At 47.1% G+C, this 13039-nt stretch overlaps 1 long non-coding RNA gene across 2 annotated transcripts; it reads left to right on the top strand.

Moving 5' to 3' along the window:
- Positions 1-605: 605 nt before the first annotated feature.
- Positions 606-12602, top strand: LOC138356339 (uncharacterized). 2 transcript variants are annotated; one of them, XR_011224366.1, is made up of 4 exons: positions 606-708; positions 1218-1435; positions 5347-5506; positions 12552-12602. It is a non-coding gene; the product is annotated as an uncharacterized lncRNA (long non-coding RNA). The 2 variants fall into 2 exon arrangements; XR_011224367.1 differs by lacking the exon at positions 5347-5506 and having other exon boundaries at positions 12552-12588.
- Positions 12603-13039: the final 437 nt, after the last annotated feature.

The raw sequence follows: 13039 nt of genomic DNA, 5'->3' as shown, positions 1-13039 counted from the left end.
AAAACAGTTGGTATACTGTTTAAGATCAGATATTATGTACCCTACTCTGCTCTCCTCTCACTCTATTATGCACTTATCTATCCCTATCATTCTTATGGCGTTTGTGCTTGGGGTTCAACCTCTGCAAACTACCTCAAGCCCATCATCATCCAGTAAAAATCTGCTATCAGGACAATAACTAACTCTACCTTCAGACAACACACAGCTCCCTTGTTCAAATCCTTAAACATGCTAAACAAATTCACTCCATACATTCTCCTGTGTAAATTACGTTTATAAAGCCCTTTTTCTAACTGCAAACCCTGTTCTGAAACTCTTCCTGGACAGATGTAATAGAACACATGGCCACGTCCCCACCAGACATAAATATCTCTTTGATATCCCCAGAGTCAAACTTAATCTATGTAAACACTCTATGTAAATAAAGGGACCTAGTCTATGGAACTCACTCCCTTATAATGATTTGAAAAGCTGTCCAACTTCTGCCATATTCAAAAATAAAACCAAAAAGTACCTGTAGTACTTTTTAAGTACGAGGGAGTAATGCGCAAAGCGTCCCTCACCTGTGACGTCACAGCGTCATCTGACGCCATATCAACACATCGGCCATTTTGTCGTCAGTTCAGTCATGGCGAGGACTAACCCTTCATGCAAACTGCACCTACTATCAAGAAGAAGAAGATTTTGTGTTCCACCGATAGTATTATCGTAAGTAAGCACTTATATTTTATATTTTATTAAATTAATTGATTCTATTTTTCTGTAATAAAGGTCCAAAGGGTTGTTAAGGAACAAGGGTGTAGCGATACCGACGCTCAGTGCGCTCAACTCACACCAAAGTATCACCTGTGTAGCTTCTGTAATTAGTGTTAATTAGTTATGCTATAAGATAATGAAGCGAGTATAAGATTAACTCGCTACAAGGGTACTGTGTTGGGAGGTGAGGGCTGTTACTGGTGTCTGTGGGGATGTGAGGACTTGTACCAACCACTATCACCACCAGTACCTTGTCTTGCATCCTGCTTAGTATTCCTATTGAGATATGAAGTATTATTGCATTCATATAATTATTCATTCATTGTCATTACTATTTTTATGGGCTATGTTCTGTTACCCTAATGCTTTTTACCCCTGGGCATGTCCATTTACTCTCCAGCCCTTCACAAGCCACTGCTGCACCCCCTCCATGCCCATACTTACTGTGCTTATTCTTACAGGACTGCACTGCATTATGTGGTGCTCACTGCCTGGACACCTTGATACATGCATTATAGGGTTCTGGTGGTAGTTCTACTCACCAAGCCCTTCCAAGGCCAGGCTTGACATGTGAGAGCTTGGTCCAACAGGCTGTTGCTTGGACAGGCCCCTCAGGCCCACATATCCACCACAGCCTTGTTTGTCCGGCACTTCAAAATCAAATGTTTATTTACGTAAGGTACATATTTTTAGGTAAGGTACTCTTTATTTGGGTAAATTTATCTTCGTAGTATTTAGCTTTGGCTCGTCTAATTATCTTGGATAGCAATAACGAGTAATTCTTTGAGAATTCTTTGGAGACAATTCCTAACCTATACTTCTCCCAACCTATACTTCTTCTCAAGGTCATCTTCACTTCTTGAAGATGTTCAGGTTTTCTCTTGAAGATGTCGACGGTTGTTCCAGCAATACTGTATTTCTTTTATTGCTGAAAACCTGTTTTCAGCCATAAAAAAATAATCCTGAATCCAGAAAAAAATCCCTTTTGTATCGTCTGGAAATTTTCAAATATTGCTGATCAAACCTGAGTCTAAATTATTTGTATATATTATGAATTACAGAGGTCCCAGGACAGGGTTTTTAGGCACTCCACTTACATTTTCCCACTCTGACTTAACCCCCATTTATACAAACTCAGTCTTATCTTTTAGCTAATAATTTATTGTACACACCATACTCAGCCTGTGTAGGGTAGTTTATTGTGCATGTGTAGTATATATATTTGTGTAGTATATTTGGTATATTTAATGCCTCTAACCTCTCCTCATAGTTCTTGTCCTTCAGTTCTGGGAGCCACTTAGTAGCATGTCTTTGCACCTTTTCCAGTTTGTTTATGTGCTTCTTAAGGTATGGGCACCATACAACCGCTGCATATTCCAACATTGGTCTAACAAAAGTCGTGAACAATTTCTTGAGTATTTCGCCATCCATGCATTTAAAAGCTCTGAATATTATCCTTTACCTGCAATTGGTTGTTGCTGTATTTATAGAATATGATTTGTTCTACTTTACATTTGTTTGTTCCTTTTTTCAAAATTTCTTTCTGCCTCTCTCCTCACTGCCGTGTAGTTGTTTCTCTTTGTATTACTGGTATGTTTGGGGGTTTGGCCTCTTCGTATATTGATTCCATTTTTGTGTCTTTTGGTCTCTGTCCGTCTTGAAATTTCAGTTGAACAAATCCTGTTTCCTAGTTCTGCATCTTTGTTTTGGTATAAATGTTTTTGTTCCTTTATCATATATTTCACAAAATTGACATACTGTGCATTAATTCATCTCAATTACTTCCTTTCCTAACAGCAAGCCTTTCCAGTAAAATTCTTTGAATTCTTTTCTGACTTCTGGCCTAATGTTTGTTTTATCCTAGTGTGTATGATGCCTAGCGTGTGTCTGGTGCCTGTTGTGTTAAACCGAAGATAAATGCATAAGTATAGGTCAGTAATTTCTCCAGCTTTGAAAGGGGCTTTCATTATGCAGCAGTATTCCACTCTAGAGAGCACTAGCGTCTTGAAAACTATCATCATCGGTATAGCATCTCTAGTGTGAAAAGTTCTTGTTATCTATCCTGTCATTTTTCTTGCAGTTGTGACGGCTACTTTATTGTGTTCTTTAAATGTAAGGCCTTCTGACATCAGTACACCCAAATCCTTTACGTTGCTTTTCCGTTCAATGTTATGATTTGACTGAGTTTTGTAAGTGGTTTCCGTTTTTATATTTTTTATTTTTTCCGTAGCGCATGAGCTGAAACTTATGTTCGTTAATCACCATGTTATTTTCTGTAGCCCATAGAAAGACCTGATTTACATCTGATTGGAGGTTTGCCGTGTCCTCTATGTTGCCTACTCTCGTGAAGATTCTAGTGTCATCTGCAAAGGATGATCAAGTACTATAGGTTGTGTCCTTGTCTATGTCCGATATGAGGATGAGAAAAAGTATTGGAGCAAGCACAGTACGCTTGGGGACTGAGCTCTTTACGGTTGATGGTCCAGATTTTATTTTGTTGACTACTACACATTGGGTTCTATTAGTCAGGAAGTTGTATATCCATCTGCCTATTTTTCCGGTAATTCCTTTTGAACGCATTTTATGTGCAATAACACAATGGTCACATTTGTCAAAGGCTTTTTTTTGTCAAAGCGTTTTGTTTGTCTTCCATGGCATCTAGTGCCATGTCAGAGTGGTCCAGCAACTGTGATAGGCAAGAGCGCCCTGTTCTGAAACCATGTTGTCTGGGGTTATGGAGATGCTGTGATTCCATGTATTTTGTGATCTTACTTCTTAGCATTCTCTCAAAGATTTTTATGATGTGCGATGTTAGTGCTATCGGTCTGTAGTTTTTTGCCTCTGCCTTATTTCCTCCTTTATGGGGCGGTGCTATCTCTGCTGTTTTTAGTATGTCAGGGACAATGCCAGTATCTTGGCTTTGTCTCCAAAGAATGTGAAGGGCCTGCGATAACGTTTTTTACAGTTCTTGATGAATATAGAGTTCCAAGAGTCAGGGCCTGGTGCAGAGTGCATAGGCATACTGTCTATGGCTTCTTCAAAATCCAGTGGGGATAGGATCACATCTGATTTATGATTTGATGTTGGTATCATATCCATGAAAAATTCATTTGGGTTATCAATCAGATGGATGGAGAGCTACACTCGTGGTGTCCCATTTTCCCAGCACTCTTTGTCATATAATGCTTTGAAACTTTTGACGGATTTGGCCTCCACCACCTTCTCACCTAACATGTTCCAACCGTTTACCATTCTGTTTGCAAAAGTGAATTGTCTTACATTTCTTCGGCATCTTTGTTTAGTTCGTTTAAATCTATAACCTCTTGTTCTTGAAATTCCAGGTCTCGGGAAATCTTCCCTATCAAGTTTATCAATTCCTGTTACTGTTTTGTACGTAGTGATCATATCTCCTCTTTTCCTTCTGTCTTCTAGTTTGGAATATTTAATGCCTCTAATGTCTCCTCATAAATCCTGCCCTTCAGTTTTGGTATGAATGTTTGTGTGCCTTCATCGTATATTTTGCAAAATATGGAATACATCTCATTTACTTTACTTTAAGAATATGGTTCGATCAATTAAAAACCCTCTTGTTCAAATTGCAAAGAGACTGAAAGAGATGCAGCATGCTCAATGGATTATATATTAGTGATTATTATTAGGATTATATATTAGTGAATCATATTAGTGATTCAATTATTATGGTCATAAAACAATAAACAAATAGTTTTGGTGTTATTACACTCTATTCACAGGTTATATATAAGTATCTGCATGTTTTGTTCACCATTACAAACCACTAAGTTGGTTTGATTTTTGTTGAGATTGTTATTTATGATAAGATTCCTTACGTTATCTGAGAATGAAGCTATGTCGGTATTGGGAAATCTATAGATGGCACTTATAGTCAAGGAGGATTTAAGGGATTTACTGGAGAACTTGGCAAAGGTATATTCACAATAGTCGTCTCTATTACTAATGAGACTATTGCAGATGAAGGTATCTTTGTAAGCTATTGCTATGCCACCTCCTTTTTTTATTAGGCCTGCAGTTGTGAATGGCTTTATTATCAGCCAAGTTGTAGCATACAACATAGCATATATATGTATATGGCATACATATATATATATATACACACACACACATATATATATATATATATATATATATATATATATATATATATATATATATATATATATATATATATATATATATATATATATATATATATATATTATGTTATGTTACAACATAACAGGCCAATTACACTGGATTAATCTTTGTGTTTAGATAGGAGATGCCTCGTATGGGCCAATAAGCCTTCTGCAGCCCCTATGTTTATCCCTTATGTATCCCCCCATGTTTTCACCTTCATTGTATTATCACCTGACCTAATGCGGGTATAAAATCAACTATATATATATATATATATATATATATATATATATATATATATATATATATATATATATATATATATATATATATATATATATATATATATATATATATATATATATATATATATATATATATATATATATATATTCAAAATTCATCAGTGTACTACATTTTTGTTGTTGCTTTTAGGTGATGCTTTTAACCAGTGTACGTGGGTCTGATTGTGCAACCACAGTTCGAAGAATAATGAAGATATGAACAAACGGCCTGTGGTCACTATACAGTCTGGAAGGGCAAAAGAAGAAATTGGCATTTCTACAAAAACAAGAACTATATAATGTTATTTTAAGTAAGTAACCAAAAAATTAAATAATTTTCTGGGGGGAGCCCCGTCGGCTCCCCGGAGCTATCCCAGGCTGATATGCTAATGTCAGACTTTGGCATCAGTCATGTGTATGGAGTTCTTAGGCCTACCGGGGACCACGGCCAGAACCGGGCCCCCTCAGAGTGGCAAGGGGAGCAATGGCCTATAGAAGCCCCCGTGTAGTTGGAAGCATTCTATGTCTGCCATCGACCGGAACAGGCACCCAGAAAGGTAAGCGCCCCAAAACAAACCCCTATTCTGGTTAAAATTGCTACCTAATACCGAACTAGTGGATAGAACTCCCCAACCGAAAACAAGCAAATTAGTGTGACGTCACACACTGCCGCGCCGCTGTCTGCGCAGCTCCCCCCTCCCCGGGAGGGGGAAGGGGGAGCCCCAGACCCCCCGCGCCGGCTACCCACACCTCAGTTCTTGAGGCTGATGCTATAGGCGATGGTCGTGTGCTCTGGCTCCGGTGTCGCTACTGCACTGTGCTTTGAGTGTGGTGTTAGTTTTGTGGGTGCGAGAGCCAGGAGTTATCTTCAGTACTCGGGCTGCATGCGCCTAGGGCTGCCTTCCCTAGGTGCCCTGTAAGTACTGCCCTTGGGGCTTGGGGCCACCTTCCACAGGCTCCTCGGGGTCTGCCTCTGCTGGTCCGTTTTACCTTTCGGTTTTTCGGCCGCCTGTTGGGCTCTTGGGTGTTCTGTTCTCCCTTGTTACCGGCAGGTAAGAGGCAGTTTGCACTGGTAGGGGCGCAGGGTGCTGCTCAGCTTGTACTTCCCGACATCGCGGCCGGCTCTGTTCCTTGGGGTTCGCTGTCCTCTTGCGGGGTTTTGTTTTTGCCTGGTGGGGGGTTCTGTCATTTTATTCAGTTTGTTTTTGCCCTTCCACTGTTCTCCTCGGTGGCGCCCCCTGCTAGGTCCCCGTGAGTGTACACGTCCCTGGGGTTCAGCTTTAGAAGCTTGGTAGTTTTGGGCGCCGGTTTGCAGCACCCTGCCTGGGACTACCTGAGCGCGAGTCCTCTTAAAGTAAACGCTCAGGACCCTGGGAATCCCCTAGGGGGCGCGTGGGTCCGATGGATGTGACCCCGGAGTCCCCACTCGCTGTGTGCGAGTTTGAGGGTTGCTCGGTCCCCTTGTCTCAGGGTGACCCTCATTGTTTTTGCCTCTGCCACGCTGCCTGTTGGGTCGGTGATACTTTCGACCCTGAGTCCTGTGAGTGTTGCTGCTTGCTTGTGACTCAATTTATCCAATCCTCTGATGATTCTATTCGGGTACAGGCGGCACGTGCGTTGCAGTCTAGGTTTCGTCTGTTGCAACGCGCTCGGTTGGTTGCTTCCCCGGATGCCCTGGGGCTGCCCCGCTTTGCTTTTCGAGACCCAGACTTGGGGGTGGGGGTCGCTTCGATCCTGGTTCAGTCCGCACCTCCTCGTCCTTCTGTTCGTTCTGGTCCCCCGCCCCTGCTTCCGGCCCCGAAGCGTCTGAGGGTTTCGGGGTCGGAGCAGGGGTTATTTGATCTCGAGACTCGGGCAGCTTCGGGGGTTGCCCCTTCCGGGGGGGCGGCAGAGGCATTCGAGTCTTGTCTCCCGGCCGAAGCTTCAGGGTCTGACCAGTGGGCCCCCCTTCCTCCAGCTTTTCCGGCTGCTCCGTCCTTGTCTTGTGGGGTCGGGGCTTGGGGAGAGGACTCGGCCTCGGGTCCTGTGGTGACGGACCTCGAGGCTGGGGAGGGGCTGACTTGGGGGCCTTGGGCCCCGCTGGACCCCGCCTGGGTTTTTCTTCCCACTGAGCAGGGCTTATTGTTACAAGGAGTGGGGTTTTCTTTCCCCCCCTCTGCGTACGAGTTGGATTTGGTGTCGGCCCCTCCCCGGGTACGGTTCCGTGTTACCCCGGGTACGTCGGTTCCGTCCTTCCGGAGGTTTTCAGCTTATCGCATCCAACCTGGTGTGGTGCGAGCGGCCTTTGCAGCTTACCTCCTGCGTGACCCGGATTATGCCTCGGAAATGGATCCGTCCACGTTCAGGTTTGGGACTTCGTTCCCTTTCTGGCTCCGTTACGAGGTTCCGGAGTCATCCTGGCTAGCAGACTGCCCCTTGTTTGGTCTGGATTCCTGGCATTCCTTCTGTCGTTCCCGCACGCTGGAGTGGCGGGAAGCTTCCACGGTGCTTCAGGTTTTCCTGGGGGGTGAACTTGAGTACCTGAATGAGTGCTTGTTTGCCCCTGCCCTTCCCCGCGATGTGGGCGTTATTCAGCTCCATGTGCAGGTTCCCTCCCTTTCGGCGGCGCTCGTGGCGGAGGACTTGCGCGCTCGGGGCCTTTTGTGTTCGGCCTTGCGGTTCTTTTCCCTCCTGGAGCTGTCTTCAGATTGGCTCGTGGAGGATGTGGGGACGCTTGGGTCCGTCCCGGGGTCCGGCACTTTGTCCTCGGCTGCGCGTTCGTCGGCTGCCTTGTTGAAGCTGTTCACGCCGATTTTGCGGGATGCGGTTTCCCTGTTCTATGCTTCCCGTCTCGCGTGTCGGCAGGCGGTGCTGGGTTCCTCCGTGGAATCTGCTTGGGCTCTGGCTCTTAGGCGTTCTTCACCTTTTTGTCCTCTCCTGTTTGGGGAGTCGGCCGTGGCGCAGTTTATTCAGGCTGCGTCGGCGGCTTGTCGTCCGATGTCGGACTTGTTGGTTTTCCGGGGGTCCCGGGGTGGGTCTTCCCGGAAAGGTCGTGCCAGGGCTCGGGGTTCCTCTCGTCGTGGTAGGCCTCTGGTGTCAGGTTTGGGGTTGGCTCCTCCTGCGGACCCTCCCTCGTCTGGTCGGCGCGGTGTTCGCGCTGTGCGGGGTTCTGGGTCTCGTAAGGGTCGCCGGCCCTTTCGCGGTTTGCCCCTTTGACGGGGCGATGGGGGGGCGGCTTGCGCTGTTCGCCCGCGCCTGGTCCCACGATTCGTGGGCCTTTCGGGTCGTGTCTCGCGGCCTGCGGTGGCGTTGGGTGGCCCCTCCCCCCTTTGGGGGGTCGGGGCTGGCGGGGCAGGCTTCTTCCCCTGCGCTCTGTCGAGTAGTCTTGGAGTGGGTACGCTTGGGCGTCGTCGAAACGACGTCGTCCCTCAGATGGGTTTCCCGTCTGTTTCCGGTTCCGAAACGGGACTGCGCGGACCTGCGGTTCATTCTGGACTTGTCCCGTCTGAACCCCTGGGTTCATTGCCCCTCCTTTCGGATGACTACGCTGTCTCAGGTTCGGCTCCTCTTTTAGCCGGGTGCTTGGATGGTGTCCCTGGACCTCCGGGACGCTTATTGGCATGTCCCGATTCATCCGCGGTTCAGGGACTGGCTCGGTTTTGTAGTGGGGCGTCTGAGTTACCGCTTTCGTTGTCTCCCGTTCGGGTTGAACCTGGCACCTCGCGTGTTCACACGCCTTACACGGGTTGTGGTGGCTCGTTTGCGTCTCCTAGGTGTTCGGGTGTTGGCCTACCTCGACGACTGGCTGGTTTGGGCTCCCAGCCAGTCAGCTTGCTTGCTAGCCAGGGATTTGGTTCTTTCCCAGCTCGCCGGGTTCGGGTTCTTGGTGAACTGGAGGAAGTCCCATCTGGTTCCCTCTCAGGTTCGGACTTGGCTGGGTCTCGTGTGGGACTCTCGGACCGCCTCCTTGTCTCTCCCTCCGGAGTCTCTCCTGCGGCTGCGGTCCCGCCTTCGTCTGTTTCTGGAGGGCCCTCGGGTCACCCGGCGGTTGCTCGAGGGGCTGTGCGGGAGCCTGAACTTTGCGATGGTGGTCTACCCGCCGGGTCGGGTTTGGCTTCGACGGCTGTTCTGGTTCCTTCGGGGTTCCCCCTTCCGCCTCTCTCGCGATCGCAGAGTTCGACCCCCGGAGGACTTGCGTCGGTTGCTGCGTCACCGGCTTCCTCTTCGGGTTTTTCGGGGTTCAGTGCCTTGGCGCCTACCCGAGCCCTCGCTCGATGTGTACACGGATGCGTCGTCTCTCGGCTGGGGTTTTGTGACCAGTGCTCACCAGGCCGGCCAGGGGCGTTGGGATCCGTCCTTCCGTCGAGCTCACAGTACGGTGCGGGAGTTCGCGGCAGTGTGGTTTGCTCTGGGGAGGATTCGGGTGGCCCGCGGATCGACGATTCGGCTCCATTCGGACTGCTCTCCGGTGGTTCATTGCCTGAACCGCGGGGGTTCGATGCGGTCCTTGTCTCTTTGGGGTTGGTCGCTTCGGGTGACTCGTCTGCTGAGTTCTCGGGGTTTGGCTCTCCTGGCGGTTCACGTACGGGGCGTGTCCAACGTCTTGGCCGACGCCCTGTCTCGCTTCGTTCCCCTCTCCACTGAGTGGACGGTCGACGACAAGTCCTTCCGTTGGCTTTGCCAGACGTTCGGGCGCCCCGAGGTGGACCTCTTCGCGTCGGCGTGGTCGCGGCGTCTTCCCGTTTATGCGGCGCCCTTCCCCGATTGCGAGGCCGTCGGGGTCGATGCCTTTCGGCTCGACTGGTCGAGGTGGGGGTTCCTGTACCTCTTTCCCCCAGTTCGGCTGTTGCTCCAGGTCCTGACTCGCTTAGAGACTTACCGGGGGAGAGTTGTCCTTCTGGCCCCTTGGTGGCCGGCCCAGCCTTGGTTTCAGGCGCTGGTTGCTCGGTGTCCGAACCCGAGGGTTTTCCCGCGGCTCCGCCTCTTTCAGCAGATCGGGCCGGTACGTCACGTAGCTGGTTCGATCTTCTCCTCGAGTCTTCGCGTATGGTTTTTTTGACTCGAGTCTATCATCATCTCTATGGTGATCAGGTGGCCTCCTTGTTGGTGTCCCACCTGAGGGCTTCTTCTCGGCGGCAGTATGAAGTTTCCTGGCGGTCCTTCTGTTTCTTTTTGCGTCTTCGTCGTGTTAGCTCCTTGTCTGTTCGGGTGGTCTTGTCCTTCCTCTCGTGGTTGTTTCAGGACCGTCATCTTATGCCTAACACTGTCGCTTCGTATCGTGCGGCGCTGGCGGAGCCGCTTCAGCTTGCTTTCGGTATCGATGTTACGTCTGCGCCGTTTCGCAAGCTGTCTCGTGCATTGTTTCACCTCCGGCCTGCTCATGCGTCGCCTGAGCCGTCCTGGTCTTTGGACAGAGTGCTCGCTTTCCTTTCATCTCCTCGTTTCGTTGTGGCCCCTTCGGTCCAGGATTGTTTTTCCAAGGCACTTTTCTTGTTGGCTTTGGCCTCTGGGGGTCGGGTGGGGGAGCTTCATGCACTCCTCCGGCGCAGGGGTTTCTGCTCTTTTGGTCGTGGTGATAGTTTTGTTCGTTTGCAGCCGTCTCCTTCTTTTCTGGCGAAGAATGAGACTGCTGCGTTCCGGAGGGGTCCATGGGTGGTCGATGCTTGGTTGGTCAGGCCGGGGGTGCATCATGTTTTGTGTCCGGTTGCGGCGCTTCGCCGTTATTTGCGCGCCACAGCTTCTGTGTCCGGGGACGCGCTGTGGGCTGATCCGGTTTCCCTTCTTCCCTGTTCGCGGGTTCGGGTCTCTCAGGTCGTCCGCAGGGTTATTAGGTCTAGCCAGCCTGCGGTCTATCCCCGTGCCCATGACGTTCGTAAGTTCGCGGCTCTTGCTGCCGTCTTTGGGAATATGTCTTGGTCTGATATTCGGGCGCGGGGATTTTGGCGGTCGAACAGGGTCCTGGCTGCTCGTTACCTTGTGAATGTCCCTGGCCCTCGTCGGGCCTGTGTTGCTTTGGGTCGGCGGTTGCAGCCAGTTGTCTCGGCTTCGAGTTGAGGGGTGAGCGACGACCGCCTCCCGGGTAAGTCCCTCTTTTTCTGTCTGTGGGTAGTTAGCTCCGGGGAGCCGACGGGGCTCCCCCCAGAAAACCAGCGTTGAATGTAATGAAACGCCATTTTCTGGGTGAGTCCCGGAGGCTCCCCGGCATCCCTCCCTCCCTCCGGTCGGCGTTTTTTCGCGTTTTTGACATCCAGCCTCAAGAACTGAGGTGTGGGTAGCCGGCGCGGGGGGTCTGGGGCTCCCCCTTCCCCCTCCCGGGGAGGGGGGAGCTGCGCAGACAGCGGCGCGGCAGTGTGTGACGTCACACTAATTTGCTTGTTTTCGGTTGGGGAGTTCTATCCACTAGTTCGGTATTAGGTAGCAATTTTAACCAGAATAGGGGTTTGTTTTGGGGCGCTTACCTTTCTGGGTGCCTGTTCCGGTCGATGGCAGACATAGAATGCTTCCAACTACACGGGGGCTTCTATAGGCCATTGCTCCCCTTGCCTCTCTGAGGGGGCCCGGTTCTGGCCGTGGTTCCCGGTATGCCTAAGAACTCCATACACATGACTGATGCCAAAGTCTGACATTAGCATATCAGCCTGGGATAGCTCCGGGGAGCCTCCGGGACTCACCCAGAAAATGGCGTTTCATTACATTCAACGCTGGTTTTTTTAAAGTTTAAAATTCACTTAAAAATGTAAATTTTAAGTTAAAAAATTTTAACCAAAAAACTTAATATTTTTCATATTTGGAACCATTCCATAATATTTTCCCAAGCATAAATGATTATATTTCTATCACTTGCTCTTAAGATTGTTTCATTTAATAGAGGTTGGGCATAATTGTTCTCTGCTGCTAATAGAACTGACTGACTTAGCTATAGGAAAATGTAAACTTAATTGGTTTATCCATTACAGTATTTTGCAGTTTATTTCATGATCCTGTGCTTAATACTTGCATAAATAGTAGATTACAAAATGCATTTTTATATCATTAGTATTGAATAATAATAATGCAAATAATTGACTTATAAATGATGTACAATTAATTGGTAGGTGATATTATATTATTAATATTTTTTCATTCTTGCAAAGCCTTAACAAAGTCATTAACATGTTAATATAAACTTGATCACCTTCCACTTATTTTCTCATGTGCTACCTACATGTACAAAACCTTATTCCTAAATGCATATTTTGTTCTGAAGCTTGTCCTTTATATGTTGTGTATCACCATCTCTGGAGAGTTTTATCTGATTGATGTATAAATTACTTTTAATTTTACAGAATATTATTGTTATACTGAATTTATTATTATATAAATAACTTAATTTTACAGAATCATCTATCAACGCACATCCACAAGTTGAGGAAGAGGATGTGACCTTCCAGATTTTTGAAGTACTGAAACATGCACCAAACAGGCCTGGTGGATCTAGGTACAAGGTAAAATAATTTAAATTTTTTTTTTTTTTTTTTTACTAATTGTCCGATATATATATATATATATATATATATATATATATATATATATATATATATATATATATATATATATATATATATATATATATATATATAAATATATATATAAATATATATATAATGTGCCGTACCTAGTAGCCAGAACGCACATCTCAGCCTACTATGCAAGGCCCGATTTGCCTAATAAGCCAAGTTTTCATGAATTAATGTTTTTTCGACTACCTAACCTAACATTTTCAGCTACCTAACCTAACCTATAAAGATAGGTTAGGTAGGGTTGGTTAGGTTCGGTCATATATCTATATTAATTTTAACTCCAATAAAAAAAGAATTGACCTCATA

The sequence above is a fragment of the Procambarus clarkii genome, chromosome 71 (assembly GCF_040958095.1).
Source record: "Procambarus clarkii isolate CNS0578487 chromosome 71, FALCON_Pclarkii_2.0, whole genome shotgun sequence".
In the NCBI taxonomy this organism is placed as follows: domain Eukaryota; kingdom Metazoa; phylum Arthropoda; class Malacostraca; order Decapoda; family Cambaridae; genus Procambarus; species Procambarus clarkii.
This window is presented reverse-complemented; position numbering and strand designations above follow the sequence as displayed.